Source organism: Stegodyphus dumicola, chromosome X2 (genome assembly GCF_044657685.1).
Source record: "Stegodyphus dumicola isolate Sdum_Otavi_A_Nest chromosome X2, ASM4465768v1".
Classification (NCBI taxonomy): domain Eukaryota; kingdom Metazoa; phylum Arthropoda; class Arachnida; order Araneae; family Eresidae; genus Stegodyphus; species Stegodyphus dumicola.
This window is the reverse complement of record NC_140781.1, coordinates 17,434,564-17,451,861: the sequence shown is the minus strand read 5'-3', so window position 1 is coordinate 17,451,861 and position 17,298 is coordinate 17,434,564. Positions and strand designations below refer to the sequence as shown.

The window sequence follows — 17,298 nt, the reverse complement described above, 5'->3', positions numbered from 1 at the left end:
TTTTTCTTCTATGCTATATTTGAAAAAGAAAAAAAAATAATAAATAAATAAATATAGAACAAAAATAAAAGTGGATCTTAATTTACGGTTAAAGCTAAGTGAAATATGGCCAGACATAAATAAAATGATCTCTCTCAAACAGGCCCAAATTTCACAATAAATTTTGGAATTAAAGTAGTTTAACTTAAATTTTGCTAATTAAAAGGGTAACTAATTTTTAATCTAATATTTCTCATGTGTGCATATTTAATACAAATAGCCAATTGGTTGTGCACATAGCAAAATATTTACTTTTTTTTACTATTTCTATTGAGAAATTAAAAAATAATCGTTGTAAAATGTAGTGGTAGTACTAAAGTGTTTCACTTTTTGTTTAGATGATTCGCGTTAGTCAAAAGGTTGAGAACCGCTGATATAGACGACTAGAGAAAATATATTTTAAAGGAAGGTTTCGAAAGCATGCAAGTTAAATTATAAGAATCCTACAGCATAAGATTCTCGCTCAAGCGTAAGAAAGTGTACTGTTACGCCATATATTTAATTCTTTAAAAAAAAAAAAATTCTACAGCTATATGAAGAACAGAGGTTCTTGATTTCAAAGGTATGTGTGTGAAGTAAAAAGACAATGCGTGGCCAGTTAAGAATGAAACAACTGGGTACTATTCCGTTTCGGCCGTAAAAAATCGCCAAAATATTGTTGATGCCAGTGCTGCCAAAAATAATTGCGGCAACCCTAACGAGAGAAAGGAAGTATAATAGTAAATAACTATCTAAGATTGATGTTTTAATTTAGATGAAAGGTTGCATGTAATACTTTTTTATTATTATAATTTATAAAAAAAAAGGATAAACATGACTGAAGGGAACCATAAGAGTAAATGACTATTTCAGATCATTATTATAATTTATATAAAAATTGCTAAACATAACTGAATGGATGTTTGCATCGCTACTTCGCTACCGAGTTATCACTAAAGCACAATTTCATCTCGTTGGTGGCCCACCAGCGGCCTAGCGGTAAAGACGCTGAACACTGGTAGTTCGGTCCGAGGTCGAATCCCGCGAACGGGCTGGCTGCATGGGTGTTTTCGTGGTTTTCCCCATGTGTAACGTGTATACGAGCCAGTTTCGCTTAGAAAGTCCTCCACGAAGGCATCCCTCCCCTTAGGCAGATAGCCCTCGAGGCTTTGCCGTAATTAAACAACCTAACCATCTCGTTGGTTGTTCAAACATAATTTTCTATAATGAATGATGCTTTTGCTTTGAACAAATTCTCGGTAAAGTGCAGAATAGCCCACTTATTTGTTTGCCGCTTTTTACAAGGGTAAAAACAATTGAAATTTTTTCAATTTCTTTTACTTTTTAAGTGAAAATAGGTCGATGTGTACACAAATAAAATCAAGGGTGTGCGCAGTGCCATTTTTGTGCAATTCTGTGATTTTTTTTTTTAAGTGTAAATAGGTCGATGTGTGCATGGGTACCGAGTATGTGCAATTCTTAAAAACGCGTCAAACAGTGGGTGATTCTGTACTTTACCCAAAATTCTATTGCAGACTTTTCGTCATGGGCAATTCCCAAATTATTAAATCCATAGGATATTACAAAAGGATCAAAAAAGGATTTAAAAATTAAACTAGTATTTCAATGGCGTCTTAAGAAATATAGAACTATAAACTTAACGCAATCTGAAATCTGCGCTTTTGCTAGATTTGGCGCTTCGGCGCATACATTTTCGCTGCAATTTTTTTACGGTCCTCAAAACGGAATAGTACCAACAACGGTTTTTGCAAATAAAAAGTAAGATAACTATGAAGAAGTCTGGTTACAGAGATGCCAGTAAAACATGACGAAACTCGTATATTATTTTAGGTTCAAACACAGCATCAATTCTGTATTCTATTCTGTTACGATTTGCAAATTGTGCGGGGAAATTCTACAATTTTATCAGAGCTGATAATGCACCAAATTTAGCTCAAAATTTTATCATTTATTCAATAAATAAATCATCAGTCTTTCATGAGCATTTCTTGAATGATTCTACTTCTTTAACAAGACAGTAGTTCCATACCTTAAATAGTTTACAAAAACATGTAAACTATTTGAAGGTTCAAACTATTTGCATGTAATTCAAGTTATGTTAAATAATAAGACAGAAAGAAAGGAAAGACGTCATAGCAATAATCATGTGCTTGAAATGTTTCAAGCCGAAAAAAGTTTGTTTCAAAAAGAACATGTTTACTTTTACTTTTATCCTTTTTTTTCTCTGCTTGAGTATATTTACACAAAAGAATTTTTACTAGATAAACTTGAAGCTGTTTCATGAAAACGTCGCTTCAGCAGATGCTAAGTAAGGAAACAAATCTTTCACCGCGATGGAAAGCATCAATTTTCACTAAACTGATAATTTTGCTTAAATTATTTTTCCTCCTATCAAGACAGTAAAGCTGTTTATTTCGTAAATATCGATATTATTTCTCATAAAAACAAAATTTGTAATAAAATGATTGCGCAAATATTCCGCTGTGTTTTCGCGAGAAGTTTAATCCCAGAACTTAAGCAATTATAAAAAGAGGAAAATCATTTACGCAAATGAGCAAGTGTAAAAACTGAACATTAGAAAATTAAAAAGCCGTAGTGAAGAAAATATTCGTTTTCTTACAAAATAAAGTCCCCCTTACCACTTTAAGTTCTATCCCCCCCCCTCGATATTGGTTGAAGAGTCTAACAAACCGGAATCTAAATTATGAGCCGACATTGTTCAAACAATTGCTCGAGACAAAAGCTAAACTTGGTTATAAAATTTGTAGTGTTATTTTTATCTAAACAAATGCTTCTGCCACCTAAACGATGCGATTAAATTAAGGAAATATCGGGATAAAAAGCAGGGAATATTCCTTTTAAACGCAGTACCGGAATAAAATTAGTCAGCACGATGCAAATTAAATTTATTTTTCAATACGTGTTTTTATTCCTTCTTGAGGCTATCGAAGAGAATTGTTTCAACCTTTTAAGAGATAACTAAATGAAAAAATAAGGAAGTCAAATGAAATAACGAACTTTAATAAAAAAAAATGAGTGCGCCTTATTTCCGAATAATTGCTTCTATTTCATTTTCCTTATGCAACCAGTTGAGGAATTATATTTGCGCTTCGGTTGAGTGTGAAACAGGTGTTAATTTAAAAAAGTTGAAATGGCTTGTATGCATTTGAATCTTTAACATATATGGACGGTTCTTATAGAAGCAGTGAAAGAAAAATAAAACAAATAACTTCTAACATCAATTCTACAAAGTAAATAACAGTCAGTTGACAATATTATGACATAAAACCTGGACAAGAAGCCTAGAAACTTCGCGTCTATGATTCAAAGCCTGTAAAAAAGAAGTATTTATAGTTACAACATCGGACGAAATACTTTGCCTTTTTTTTTATTTTTTGCTCAATTTACAAAGCTACAGCAATTGTTAGTTTTAAACAAAGAAGTAAAAGCTCGAAATCCATCAAAACTCCTTTCTATAAATTTATTTCAAAAGCTATTATTTCTAAGAGTTTGTTGCATATTTATAGAACTGTTTTCTTGTAACTTAAAACTATTACACTTTGAAATGCATTGCTGGTACCTGCCAATGCTGCACGGAAAAGCAGAAAGCCAGTCTTGTCGTATATGTTGGACTATGCAGACTTTGGCGTATCAAATCTACAGCGCTCTAGCCAGTTTCTGAACTAAGAATTTTTCAGTGTGTGCTCTTGTGATATATTTACTAGAGTTATCAAGGTGTTAGGAGAGCTGACTATTGGAAGTTCCACCTGCGTTCGATCCCAGACAAACGAACTGGCTGCGAACTGGTTTTTAGTGGTTTTCGCATGTGTAACGTGAATATGGGCCATTTTGTTTTAGAAAGCCTTACCTTCCCTTAGTCAGACAGCCGTAGTATGCTCTGCCATATGCAAATAAATATCTTGTAAAACAGCACGTCCGGGGGGAACACTTCCTTCTACACCAAAGGGGCCTAAAGAAAAGCAAAAGACCCAATCGATAAAATCCAAGTGGTGATTATTTTGCAGTTTGTTACATTTTTAGCTCGAGAACTATTACAGGGACTATCGGTGTTATCGTCTTGAACAAAATTTTCATATTTTATCCTACCTTTAATGTATGTGAATGACTTCTATTCTTCAGGTTCTTTATCTGAAATGTAATATTTAAATCAGGGTTTTTAAGCCCCATTTTTTGGCGATTTTTTGACGATTGGGTCAAAGATATTTTCCTGCTGATTACTGTTATGTTATCGGGACCGGATTCAGATGTCGCCCAAAGCTGACGATCTGGCAAAAAATCCGAAGCATGAACATAGTCGCCAAAATATTTACGAGACGGTTAAGTTGAAGAAAAATCCACGGGAAAAAATAACAGATATTCATAAAATTAGAAATTTTTAACGTAAATTAAATAACTTGGCAAAGAAATCAGAAAAAAAAAAAAAAACTATCATTTTTATGGCAGTTTGTGCGCTTTTTTTTTTTTTTTTTTTTTTTTTCAGACTGAGTAATTCCTCGTTTCTGATGAAATTGTACGGAAGATGGTTTCATCAATAGGCAAGTTCAGAATTTCAAATCCATGGTAAATACAATAATAATAAAAACACAAGTGACCGTTACAACTTTGGAATTTGAATTCTCGTTGCCTATTTTAAAAAGGCGTTCATTTACTTTTTTTTTTTTTTTTTTTTTTTTTTTTAAAGAAAAAGTTAACATTGTATCTACTTTAGAAGTAAACGTTGGGGATTTCATATGAACCAAGCTCTTGGCGAGTATAGCAAAATATTATGCCAATTAAAAATGCCTTTTACCGTCTGTTAAATTAAATGTATTTCTCTGAATTAGCTTTTAGGGGCAGTGATCAGCATATTCAGTTTAGCGATAGGAAGTTCTTGTACTAATTTCTCAGACTGGCACAGATAATTTTTCAAGATTCAAGTTAAAAGAATTCTAGTTATTGCACAACTGCATATTATATTTACCAACATTTCAACAATATTACATAACTATATTTTATGTTTTACAATTTCAGAAACCTTTTTACACTTTCATTTAATTACGTTTATTATTTTATTTAAATTACAAACTCAATTTCTTTAGTAATAGCGCGTATTCAGTCAATACCAGGCATTGCCATTTAAATTTTACGGTATCAAAAATTATAATTCAGTGTTTATAACCGGTTATTCCTTTTATTATATAATAAGCGTGAGCTTTAAAACTGGAATACCAATTTGGGATTTAACTGCTCTGTATTTAATTTGTATTCAGAATAGCCCTATTCAATGGCCTAACTTTGAGGTAATTCTGAATTTTTCTTGATTTATCAGTGAATTAGAGCAAAGCACACTAAGGATATCTATTTATGTGTGTTCCTGGCCCACCAGCGGCAGAGCGGTAAAGTCGCTGAACACTGGTAGTTCGGTCCGAGGTTCGAACCCCGAGAACGGGCTGGCTGCATGGGTGTTTTCGTGGTTTTCCCCGTGTGTAATGTGTATATGAGCCAGTTTCCCTTAGAAATTCCTCCACGAAGCCATCCCTCCCCTTAGGCAGATAGACTTAGCGTGCTTTGCCATAATTAAATAAACCAAACGTGTGTTCTTATAGGAGTGCTTTCAAAAATATTTTCTAAAAAAAATGGTTCACATTGGAAAATGGGATGGTGAAAGCTACGAAGCCTAATGCAGCCAATTCTCTCCTCATGTGGGAATTGAACATAAGACGAACTGCCAAAGTTTCATTGTTTGAGAGCCAGTAATCAAACTCAGTATCTTGCAAAATTCATTGAATTCACACTTTAAAGCAATTACTACTTAAAATATTTTTAATGTTATAAAATGTTACTTCTTCCAGGGAAAATATGATATATAAGGCTTCACTGTAGCTTTCATGTAAAGATGGTTTGGTAATTCTGATATCTTGGATAAATATGTAAAAACTCCTCTTTTGAATGCTAGAATAAATAATGTTATAAAATCCAATAGACCAATTTTTAGTTTACAGTGTACTCTTTCGCGATGTTACCCTTTTTAAGATACCAACTCTGCAAAAACTCCGAGAATATACCTTAAAAACAGCTTTTGAACTTCATGTCTTTAAGGCAATCACCTTTATAAAACAGCAAAATAGCCGAAATGCACTGGTGATTTTATTAGTGACAGATCACTTTACTTATGAACTTGTCAGCGAAATATTCGATTCCGTATCAATTAGACGTATCGATTTTATAAAACTGACATTTTGAGCATATTTTTTTCGAAACTGCTGACAGAATCTGTTAGGGATTATTCATATTGGAAAATGGTGCCTGTTGTTTTAGAGAAAGACTAAGAGGGGAGAGAAAATTTTCTTTAAGATTTTCTTTAACAGTGTTTTGCCTGAATAGGACTGCTTGAACATAATCCTTGAACAAATAATATTAACAGTACTGTGATACCGTGATTTTGATCAGAGCCACTGGAGTGAGAGATTTCAAAATAATAATTCATTGCATTAATACTTTGCGATTTCATGGAAATGAATGAACACATGAACTTACGATCATGATGAATGTTTCCGATTACGATCATGACTTACGATCATGATGAATATACGAGGAAAAGCGCTCCATACATTGTGACGCTGAAAATAACGTCGCGTGCACGCTTCCTCAAATTGTATATGAAAAGAAATACCTAATTTTTAAGACAGCCAATACGATAGTATTCCGTTCCACGTAATACTGGAAATTCAAAGAATTTCCTCGAATCACTGTTTTAAGCCGATTGTGTGTACAGCTGCAACATTTGCAGAGCTTGCTTATGCCCCTCATTTCTGCCACACGGCTGTGCAAATAAGAGATTTCTGTTTCGTGAAAGGTTTTCTATTATAGCTTTTGAAACTGAAACTCGTCATAACTGGGAAAATACATACCGTTGCACTGAATGTTTTTCCGTTGCATTCTGCATTTCTAAGGACTAAAAATGTCTGCGTTCTGGATATGTTATCAATATATGTTTCTTAATACTGATTTCACTCTTTTTGACAATTGGTATCTTTATTAATAGGATATATGCAGTGATTTCATTGTCATTAACAAAGATAATAAGGACTTTTTTTGAAGATACCATTAGACTGATTAAATAAAAATGTTCTTAAAGTGAAACATTATGTACCTTGTCAGCAGAATTTCTCACTAACTGTATCATTACACGCTGTATTCTGCATCAAAAATAATATCGCATGATTATAATCAATTTCAGTAGCAATAGATAAATTGCTTGTACCTTTGACATTGCTAGGTTACCAGTTAAGATAACTTTAAAAGATGTCGCTGTTATCTAAAGATTGGTTTTACTTAGTTGACTGTGGCAAAGCACGCTAGGGAGCACTAGCCTATCGTGGGAAAGCACTGCCTAAGGGAGCAGATGCCTTCGTGGAGGACTTTCTAAGGGAAATTGGCATACGCGTTACACATGCGGAAAACCACGGAAACGGCCATACAGCCAGCCCGTTCGCCTGGAATCGCACCCATGTCGGATCGACTATAAAATCGTTAAACACTGGTAGTTACAAGTATTCAGCGATTTTACAGCTCGGCCACTGGTGCACCTCGGTATCTAACAAATAAAAAACACATATTGCTTAGTATTATAAACGTGTCTTGTATATAATTTTTGTTACTATAATATTTTTAAGTATTTATAAATAAGCAATTCAAATAATTCGAGGATTCTAACTCACCTCCCTAACACGCTGTAGAAAAGAACTTAGCTTTTGCAAACCACAAAATAGCAGATCAAATAATTCATAAGTGTAGTACATCGTAGTTATTTTCCTCCTGGTAAATTTTGTATTCTTTCTAGATATATAGCGCAAAGCCTTCGAAAAGTTTTAGGCTTTAAATAATTACCAATAAATAAAAGTCGTTGATAGCCCGAGTTATTTAATATGGAATATTCTGCACCGACATAACCTTTTAAACGAAATATATCACATTCTTAGAATAAATTATTGACGAAGTGAATGAAATAATAGGTATAGGGGAATCAGGGGAAAAAACAGAAAAAAAAAGGTAACTGCATGATATAAATTGCAAGTATCGGTGTAACGAGATACAAAGTGAGGCACGAAATTATTAAATTAAATAAAATTGCTCTGCTTCTATAGATAAGTGTAAAAGGAAGAGTTTAATGCTAAAAATATCCTCTACAGTGCCGGACTGTCGGTGGCATTTCTTGCAACAAACCCATTTAAAGCCATCTGAATGATCTTTACGTTCGGCCATACGCATTTCCTTCGTACATACAAGACACTTATAATGACTACTAAGTAAACCTTCATTTACACACCAGTCAATTAATGCTTTTTCCCCTTTCGTTTCAAATCGTACAGAAACTTCAGATTAATCTCATTACATACAGCCATTTTACGGTGTAAAGCACAAAATAAGCAATGTACTTCCTAACTGACATCCAACGCAAAAATAAGCCCTTACAAATATTTTCCCATCAATCAAATTCATCGCAATCACGAAACCAGTTGCGTCATAATAGGGTTTCCATAACATCCAGATACTCAGGTTACCATAAATGAAACAACAACTTGGCGATAATCCAGTGGGCACCCTAAAATATAGACTAACCATGACAATGATTACTTGCATTTAATTTAATTCTTGCTTTAATTTAATCCTTTTAAAATTATTATTCATGATTTAATTCCAGTCACCGTTAAACATTTTTAACAATTTACATTCAAGTTACTTAAAAACATCTTTCGAAATAGAACTTACTAAGTATGGATTCACTCTTTTCAGACCATTCTACTATAATTAATCTTAGGAGACAATATAATTAATTTTATTTATACATCCCTCAAGAATTCCGCGTCCCACCCACTACCATAAATTACTTCAACCAAGTCTTACCGACTGATATTATTCAAAGCCCCCACTGCTGCTAAGAATTTTCGGACACCCTACACGTATGAGCCAGACACGAAGAGAACACTTTGCCAACTCCCCACTAGAAAGAATGTAAGTTACTTAATACCTTTTCTGGCCTTTATATCTTCATGTACATTCACTGTTCTTATTATATTATTTTTTTATATTATTTTTGATTTGTTTTTACAAAGTTTGCATTATTTATCTTATTTTGTAATCTATGTTTATTTCAACTTTACTTTGAATTCTATTCCATAATGACAATTTCCAATGTTTAATTTTTACAAATAATATAGAACTCAAATGCATAAACATGAAGGTGTCGGGGCGGTTACTCGAGTTTTTTCGGATTTCTCTACAGAAATTGCTTTTTACTCCAAATTTAATTGGCTAAAATGCTTTATAAGAATAAGTTCTTTGAGTATCAGCATTGGTTCGTAATCCCTTCTATTCGCGGAAATATTTGGCCTGACTAGAATTGCCGGTTTGGCTTTGCCTTATAACTCGAGTAAAGACGAAACACCTTCGTATTTACGTATTTTTATCAATTATTTTTCATTGAACGTGAGTTGGTTTGTTCCCCTTGAAAAGTCAACTAATTTCCGATCAATGACAATGATTACATGTTTTTAATTTTTCCTTTTACAATTGAAATTTTGTTCTTTATGATGATTTAACTCCAGTCCCCGTAAAACATTATTAACATTTTGCTTTCAAATTACTTCAAAACATCTTTCAAAATATAACTTACCAGTATGGATTCACTCTTATAAAATAATTCTACTTTAATTAAACTTAGGAGATAATATAATCAATTAATCAATATTGTTTAGGAAATAAATTATATAAGATGATTCTAAATTGTTTTCCACGCTGGATCTCCTTCGTTAACCAGAAAAGTACACTAATGTAGGTCTTTTCGTAAAAGAAAATTAGAGTAAAGTGTTGGAAAAATGTACCAATTTGAGATAGTTTAGCAGTGGGCGTAATTGGACACAGACAGTAGATGCTATTATTTGAAAAAAAAAAAAAAAAAATATTTGGCTATCCTTTACATTTTTATGGTAGGTGCACCATCAATTGGTTAACACTGTGCAAACATTCAGGAAATGGTCTCACATAAATAAACTGTGCGTGATTGATTTTAGAGGTGAATGTCCAGGGACATGGCTGCAACACATCACCAAACTAGAAAAATCACACTGTTCATCTACATGCGCTGCAGCAGACAGACATATCTTCACTAACGCCATGAGCCTCTCTTTGCATTAGAATGAGTTCCACAGTCGGATATAGAAAAAGAGTATCATAAGACTGCTAAGGCATTGTAAACAACGCCTAATATTATATTAAGAATAGCATAAATGAACCCTTGGTAGCTGAAAGAAAGTTGTCTGGCATTATGAGTTTCATTTCCTTCCACTCCGTAGCCGGGGTTTGCACATGGCATATGCAGCCTCAAATACCTTCTTGTCATTTTGTAGTTGATGTTCAATATGCAACTGACATGGTAATCTGGTCTGGGGAGCTTTTAGAGAACATAATTTAAGTCTATGATCTGTCGTTACATAGACACTGAAGGATGAAAGCTTTAGGCGCCTACTAATAGACGTTCTCCACCCATATATACAAATGATTTAACTAGGCAATAGCGGCATTTTCAACTGGATAATGCATTCTCTTGTAGTGCTCGCACCACTTCTTAATTGGTGGAAAAACACAATAAAGAAATACCAGATTGCATTAACTCTCAAATTCTCTTAACTCAAAATTTATTATTTAATTCCTCTGAAAATTAATAGGATACAACTGAACAGGAAACAAAAATTGAAAAAAATTATATTGTAACCATACCTGCCCCATCTTATAATTTTCTTCTATTTAATTTGAATTTTGAATATTTCAGTTCTGGACGCTAGCATCATTAAAACAAAAATTGATTATTAATTATTATCAGCAGTGTAAAATTTATATTTATTTTCTATATTTTTTAACTTCTGCTGTTATGGTTGTTTTGCTTTTGTTGTTGTCTTTTACTGAATTATTTTTGATTTTTTGTGAGCATTAATTTACAGTTTTTCTGTTTTATTTACTTGTATAACTCTTCTGATTTGCCTCTTGAAATTTACCTTGCGTCACAATTTATATTTTTGTTTTTAAATGTCAGAAAAAATATTTCCTTCATAGAGAATTTTGAAGATGATCCCTGCAAAGATTTAAATTCCTTTAAAATTTAGTTTATCTTAGTTTTGCACATTTTAGTTGAGAGTCATTTTACATAACATTTCCATGTTGGCATCCCTTGAGTATCACCTCTTTCAATCTGATAAATACTCGAAATGTACGTTTTTTTTTTAAATTTGTATTTTATCTAATTCTATTAGTCATTTAGAACCCCACATAGTTTCAAGTGCAATATTAACCTCTCTGGCTGCAGATCTCTCTGTTTTGTTCTCTGTTTCCTGTTTCTGTTCCTCATATTTCTCTATCTGCATTACTATGTCATTGCTGCTACTCGTATGATGATATACATAGCTGTTTTTTTCTTATGTTTACCTTGTGATTGTGTTTATGTTTCTGTATACCTTTATTTGCACTTATTGTATACACACAAGTATATATTCAGGGTGTTTGAAAAAGGTGGCTACAAGCTTTGTTTCCTTAAATATTGATTTTAGTTGCGTACTTCCGAAGTTTTCAAACATGAAAGAATTTTGTGAAAACAGTTTCAGCGTTGGGAGTAGCTTCCCTAAGTATGAAATTAAAATATAGAATTTTACATCGAATTTCGCAGGAAACTGAAAGTCTTTCCTAATAAAATGTTCATAAATTTCAATATTTAGTAAGCTCTTTCGCCATCTTTAGTTTTGTTCTGGAATGCAAGAAAAAAATATTTCTTTTGTAGAGTATTTTGAAGATGATCCCTGCAAAGATTTAAATTCTTTAAAGCTTAGTTTTGCACATTTTAGGATGACTAATAGAAGTAGATAAAATACAGATTTAAAAACTTCCATTTCGAGTATTTATCAGATTGAAAGAGGTGATACTCAAGGAATGCCAACAGGAAAATGTTATGTAAAATGGCTATCAACTAAAATGTGCAAAATTGAGCTAAACTAAATTTTAAAGAAACTTAAATCTTTGCAGGGGTCATCTTCAAAATTCTCTATAAGGGAAATATTTTTTCTGACATTTAGGAACAAAAATCTAAATTGTGACCCAAGGTGAATTCCAAGAGGCAAATCAGAAGAGTATGAGCATGAGTTTTTAAAGATAAGATGAAGAAATATGCAAGAATCGTAGCCTTCCATGTGAACAAACTGAAGACAGTTTAGATTTATGACTGTTTTTATCAATTTTTCTTTTTCCATTTAATTTTTTTTTTTTTTTTGGTTCCTCCAGAGTAAAATGTCCAATTAGCAAAATGTGATCGTGTGACTGTAAATAAAATAAAAAAACTGGTGCATGTAATTGTTTTTCTCTTCCAATTACAAAATTACAAGCTATTGTTGTTTTATCTAATAAGAAAGCACTAAATAGTGAAAACGAGCAACCTTTGTAGTTTCTTTCTAACTCTAGATAAATCTTGTGAAAATCGCTTTGAAAAATCAGCACTTTTGTAAATTCGCTTTCGAATATCTGCGTGAATTTTATACATAAAGTTGTGAAATCTTTCCTGATTATTATAAAGTAGAGCGAGCATTTACTAAATGAACTTACTACTCTACGGGAATCATGTGAAAAGTTAGAGTTCATATTTACTTAGCCATCTTACCCTAATGAAACATATATCGATTTACGGATTTACGGATACTTCGGGCAATTATTAGCGGTAAAAATTTTTATATTTCTCTGTTTAAATTTCTGTTGTTTCTGTTGTACAGCAAGTAAATGAAAATTAAATAAGAAACTATTTTCTCATTTTTTAAATTTACACATTTTATAAATTTAGTAAATGTATTTCAGTGTGCTGGAATAAAATATATTACACAATGATCCTTAGATACAAACATAACTCTCTACGTAGCAATTTGCAAAACTGACTTTATGTGCTACTCTTCCAAATTATTTTCCGCCAGCCAATCGGAATAGTGGTTAGTGACTCTGACTACCGTACTGACGTGCCCGAGTTCGAACCCTGGACGAAATATAGCTGTTTGTAAACGCATAGTACTGCATGAGGGTGTTCAAAATATGCGAAGAGCTGAAAGTCCTATCGAGAGGTTGGTGGTAGTGGAAGAGGGATGGGGGATTCTCGGACTCTCTGCCCGGGGTGCTCTCCTTCAAAATTAGGGGGTGGAAAGCAAAGTCGAACTAGCACGTGTATGTGCTCAAGGCTGTTGTCAACGACAGGCGCATTTGATTCTGCCACGATGAATGTCGTGGGCTTGTGCTGATATCAGACAAATCACATTAGTCACAAGTACAACTTATTTTCCGAACTTCAGATTCCTTTTTTAAGAAATGCAGTCCATTTCGGTTTTCAGTAGTTAAATACTAAGCATACTTGATTAAATGTAAGCATAACTGAGCTGATGAGAACAAACTGTAATTTTTCTTAGTTATCTGTACTAAATAATGCGAAGTAAGTAAGAATTCATCTATAGAAATAGAAATAATTTGAAGCAATGCATTAGTAGCGATATTGATATATTGAACTACATTATTTAATTATAGCAGAGTATACTAGAGTATAAGTTTGAAATGAGAGAAGATGAGAGTATAAGTTTGAAATGAGAGAAGATGAGAGTATAAGCTTGAAATGAGAGAAGATGAGAGTATAAGCTTGAAATGAGAGAAAATGAGAGTATAAGCTTGAAATGAGAGAAAATGAGAGTATAAGCTTGAAATGAGAAAGTTTTTCAATGAAACGGGCCAATAGTTGTATCACACATGGGGATGGCAAAAACAGAAAAAAACTTAAGCAGCCATCTTCTTTTCTCTTTGGGAATAGAACCCGCAGCATACTACGAGTATTTTTCTCTTTTAACCACTCGCATAGCTAAAAGCAGCTAAAATATGTCAAAGTTTTGAACAGAAATTATAAAGTTAAAGGATGTTAATAAGTCTTGCTTGGATAAATAAATAATACGAATTTTAAAAAAAGTAAATTTTTTAAACATTTATTTTGTACTACTCTGTCATGGTAGAACGAATCTAATGTCTTCTAATTATAAAAAGTTTTCGTTTAAAAGGTTCTTTAGACATATCTCCTAAACTATATTTTAAACAGATTTGATTGTACATATTTCCACAGTTCGAGAATAAATTTCAATTTTTAATCCTGAAATTTAGCAAATTTTATGTCTTTATATTTGATTTTTTTAAAAAATTATATTACACTATTTTTTATTTCTCATATTAATATTAGTTTTTTCATTTTCAACATAGCATATCTTTCATAATTCTTTTTAAAGTCAACCATGTAAAGAAAATTCGCAGTGTTTAAAAACTAAAGACCTCTTGCACTGCAATTAAATGTCTTTTTTTGTGCATTAAGTTAAATATCTGAATAATTAACTGTCTCAACATGTTAAGTTAATATATCAAACATACTTTTCCTCTAAAATGTACGAAATTTTGAAAAATAAAAAGCATTTTTTTTTCAAATTGCGCAGATAAATTATATTTATTTACTCATATTAAAAAAGGGGGGTCTGAATTTATTTTGTCATTACTTCTAGCTTTTAATCAAAATATTTTTTCAATACCTTTTATAACCGTTGTCTTATATATAATAAATATAAAATAGAATGCATTGCAATTACAATCGGGTATATCCTTTAAATTGAATTCAAATTTACTCTGATTAGAGCTGATCAAATTGATGTCTTTCATAAACATTCATTTTGCCACCTAATGAATTTTCAAGCTATTATTTAACAAAACTTGGGTATTCCTTATTTGTGTTCCTTAAATTCTCTTTAAGCACATATTTCAAAATGAAATTTTCGAATAAATTAAAATGCAACTTCAACTAAAAAAAAAGAAAAGAAAAAGGGAGAGCCACTCGCCCACGTTTGAACACTATCGTCCCAGCTTCCAGTTTGAATTTTCTCGATACCGCCTCTAGTGCTTTGTTTCCAGAAGCATGGTTATAGAAGCGATGAGACATTTATCTTCACTTATATTTACTTTTGAAGCCTTCGCCTGAATTCATGAATTTCTATTAGGCAGATGTCAAAAGCGTTTCTTGCAACCCGCCGTTCTCCTGCGTTGTTATATATAAATAAGAAATGAGTTTCCCTTTGGCGCCATCTGTGGAGGCACTTAAGAACTATCTCAATGGACTTCAGATAGCAAGAAGCCCCAGTGTTATTTGAACTGTGTAGATTATATAGGGAATGTCGCCAGAGCCGTAATATAATTTGCCCGAGGAATGGACTAGAAGATACTATAGACCTAATCAATATTCTTAAAATGTTTCTACATAAGAACTTTTTTTTGGTAGAAAAAACTTTTTAGTTATGATCTACTTTTTACTGCAAATTTAGAACTTCAGAATGACACGCGAACGTGCTAGAAAACTCTTCCTTGATGTTTATAATCTTCGTTTTTGAAACAGAAGTTTCCTTTTCTAACTAACGAGTTCGTCGCTAAGCATTTGCCATGACAACAGATCTTGACTCATTATTTCCCTTTTCAGTATTAATTAGAAAATCACTCGAAATTAATTATTGCTTACATAAATACACAGATACCTTTAAGCTAAAATTTGTATCATAAATATTGGGACCTAACCCGGATGTCTTAAACCGATTCGGGTAAAATCAAAGTTTTATTTGGGCAAATGCTAAAGGAAAATTCTCATCATAGCAGAAAGTTTATAAAGTGTAAGAATCATAATTTAAAATTTAATAAAACTTCCACATTATTTCTTTATAACTTGTAGAATCATTAGGTTATTTTGATGCTGGAGACGTGAGAAATGAGCAAGGCCTTCGCCGGGACTTGAAACTGGACCTCTCAAATACGCGCCGAGTGTGTTACACCACGAAGACATCCTCGACGGAGGAAGAAAATTTGGTAGTTTAGTTATATAGTGCCTTTTATTTTACTGGCGGATGTATATCATAAAATTATATTTCAGATAAAATTATAAATGAGCATTAACCATGCATTTAAGCCAATAGTTTGCTAGTTATTTTGGCTGTTTGAATATGGAGAGCCCATGACTGCTGTCTACCTATGAGGAGGGATTCATCGTGGAGAGCTTTCTAAGATAAACTGAATCGCTTTCAAGTTACATAAGAGGAAAACCAATCATGCAGCCAGCACGTTTGTCTAGGTTCAAGCTTAGAGTAAATTACCAGGGGTCAGCCTATCGGCCATTCGTGGACGAGCAACACAATATAGAATTATGCTCATTACGTACAGGAGTTTGTTGCAGCCTTTGAATGAATAAGAGATGCTTCTTGGTGAGGGTTTGAAATAATTAAAATCCATTTTTAGAATTCTAATTTAGATTTGGAAGTTGCTGTGAACTTTTGGCTGGCTGTCTAACTTAGTCTTTCTTTACTGTACACGAGAAGAAAATGAAAATCAATAGCTGAACACTAGTGCAATTTATACTTATTTACAGATGCTGACTTCGAAAACCCACGCACTATTCTGTCATTGCATAAGGATTCATTCAGCAGAATGGCGCATGGAAAGGTGCAACATGTGTGCAAACACTTTAATGCCAGTGGTACGGAACCAGCAGAGAATAGAATAAAGATCTTTGAACCAAGAGGCCTGTCTTCGAAAACATTCGCTGAGCAGAAAATTTGAACGTCTTATGGTATATGGTTCTAGTACGTAAAATAGCTTCAAAATTAACTATGTTATGCGATGCAGGTGCTGTTTCCCCATTTCTTAGAGCGGTATCTAAGACCTGACTCTTTCCTGAAGTAAGTCCGACCCTTGCCCCATTCACGTTACTATGGTGTCACTTTCTTCCACAAGAGTGCTGCAGCTGTTTGCCTACGATCAAAATCATTTATTTGAACTAATTTTTTTTTTCCTTCACGGTAGATTATGTCAGTCCTGGAGACAAATCACAACGTTTAAGAATTACAAAATGTTCTCAACAGCTACATTTTGCTTGGAAAAAAAAGCTGGTCTGGATCAGAAAAGAAATATGTCCGTTAGTTCCAGTGCAAATTTTACATTTCTCATAATTTTTATCCTATACTCAGTTTGCTACATTAACATGATTCATCACCTTTCTCTCAAAGCTAAATTTTCTATGAGTGAAAATAAAATCTAGGCGATTATACAAAACTATCCATACATGCAATTTCAAGCTTTATTTACTTAATTTATGGGCTCTATATATTGATTTTAGACGAC

At 32.8% G+C, this 17,298-nt stretch overlaps 1 protein-coding gene and 1 long non-coding RNA gene across 8 annotated transcripts in view; one reads left to right on the top strand and one right to left on the bottom strand.

Annotated features, from left to right (window-relative positions):
• The window catches only part of LOC118193656 (silk gland factor 1-like), a 232,912-nt gene that overhangs the window by 12,053 nt on the left and 203,561 nt on the right, over positions 1–17,298 (bottom strand). The gene's annotated exons all lie outside the window — the stretch shown is intronic.
• LOC118191773 (uncharacterized) overlaps positions 1–17,298 on the top strand; it is a 478,434-nt gene that overhangs the window by 277,819 nt on the left and 183,317 nt on the right. The gene's annotated exons all lie outside the window — the stretch shown is intronic.